The following is a 2,336-nucleotide window of genomic DNA, read 5'->3' as shown; positions in this document are numbered from 1 at the left end:
AGCCTAGATTTTCCAGACGACCAAGATCGTGCTGGCATCGTAGGGAGTAAAGGTAGCAAGTAATTTGTATTCAACTGTATCTGAAGTTCATTACTCTTGTAGCAGAAATCAGTAGTTGGACTCTAGAGTAGAGGTCGACTTTGATAGACGCATTTAGACTAGGATAGTGACCACATTTTGCAGGATAGCTAACCTTGAAGATTGGCACCGGTGTATGCCAGACAACCGAGATTTATCTGTAACCGTGGGGAGTAGAGGTAGCTAGCGATTTGTATCCTTAGTCAATCAATTGATTCAAGATAGTTTGAGGCTTGATGAAGGAAACTCGAACTATTGCTTGTAGGCCCTGATTAGGGTGATAACCGGAAGCCTTAAGATAGGTCTAACAATTTGAAGCCCATGTACTAGGTGCTCTCCATCTTTGAGAGCTATCAAGGTTTTCACCTAGTGCTTGGGTCAAAATTATCTATGTAAATCTCGTCCAGTGTGGGAATCAATGTCGGGACGGAACAACAAGGACCAGTTTTCGAAGGCATAATTTTAAAACCAAACGCCAATGTTAGAAACTGAATTATGAGAACTGGATTCTTGGATGATCAGCTTACCCCTCTCATCTCACCGGTGAGCCGACTGACACAGTGGTTAACAAGCCTTTTTGAAGGTTGCTAGAGATGTCCAAACAAATCTTGGTATTTTTTTGCCAATGAGCGTTCAATATGAGCAAGAATTCAATTCATCAATTAGATGCTACTCATGACTTTGTGAGGTAGAAAACTGGAAATAATGGATTCGAGTAATTTTCTCAACACTGGATAAAGCTCTTTGACCGCCGTAATGAGGCGGGTGAGACAAGTGGAGAGCAGATGGCCATATCCAACAACGCAGCTGAGGAATTTTTTTTCGGTTTAACTTTATTAGTTGTTTTTTGAAACTGTCTTCAAAAGGTTTCAAAAATTACATTCTTGGACAGTATTTGACTTGATTTTTAAAGTATTTCCCAAATATTTAGCAACTTTTGAAACACTTATCGACTATTAGTATATTTTTTTACCATCTTCTGGAGTATATATGATTTAGATATTTCACATCTAAATTGAGATATTTTCCTGGACTCAATTAAATAATATTGGACATTTGCAAATATGGCACAAAAAGCACCACAAAAAACAATGTTAGAAATTCTCGAGTTCATAAAACTTCCGTGTAAGAACCCTGTGCTTAAAGTCTTGGATGGAATTAGCGCGAGTTGAGAGATAGATTTCGTGCAACACACTCAAGCCAAAGGAGGTTTCGCTCTAAGCGAGGTCTTTTAGTTGAACGGAATCTGAATGAGTAGCTATAACCAATCAAGCAGTGCTGATATAACACGATTTGAAACCACAAACACATTCATTGTTGTTGATAGCAAGAAAAATCGGCCCTGGCCTTCTTTCTTTAGTATAAATGAAAATATGAAAAATGGAAATTTCCGTAATGATTGCCTAAAAGCTTCAAGTTTCGTCAGTTGCCTAGGGAGACCGAAAAATTGAATGCCACTCTGGAGCGTGAAAAAGGGAACGGGTAAAGAGATTTTTCGGGATTTTTGGGTTTTTACAATTACACCATTTTAAAGTGCAATACGATTACAGTTCTTTTTCGAAAAAAGGAATAAATATTGTAACCATCAATTCAATGTATATAGAACTGGTGATGTAACTTCTGATCTACATTTAAATTATTTGGTTGCTTGATAGTGATCCTGGACTCCCATGAAGTCCTAAAGAGCCTTGTGTGAAAAGAGACTCGCCTTACAAACCAAATCACACCATTGTTCAGCAACTCCATGAATGACTTGAGTCTCCCACCAAACTATTCGCTTCCCTTTCCGTTTCAGTTACACTACGTCTAAGATATTCATCAAGTTTGTTTTATTACTTGTCAATTTACTATATATAAGAACATAAGCACCTAAAACTTTTTGCACAACTAACAAAATCATATTCAAGTTTAATCCAAAGTTGCCTTCCGGCACTCTGGGGTTTGGGGAGGGGAAGTACAGGAACACAATTACTTGAATGTTGACATATTGCAAAAGTATCACCTTTGATGACAATAACGATCCGTATAAGATTCCCATCTGGACTTGGGAACTGAACGTTTAAGTAATTCCATTGAGACGATCATTTTCAACGAATTACAGTCACCAGTGGAGATGAAAAAACACGTGTAAAAATGAATGACTTTATTTGGCCTGGTCGTAATATCTAGTTTTGATAATAGACGAGAGGAACTTGGGCACCCACCAGAGGGGTACCAGGGTAATAAGCTCCTTGCACGGGCACAGGGTAACTAGATTG

Source organism: Tigriopus californicus, chromosome 3, assembly GCF_007210705.1.
Source record: "Tigriopus californicus strain San Diego chromosome 3, Tcal_SD_v2.1, whole genome shotgun sequence".
Taxonomy (NCBI): Eukaryota; Metazoa; Arthropoda; class Copepoda; order Harpacticoida; family Harpacticidae; genus Tigriopus; species Tigriopus californicus.
The sequence above is the reverse complement of the archived record's forward strand: the minus strand, read 5'-3'. Positions refer to the sequence as shown.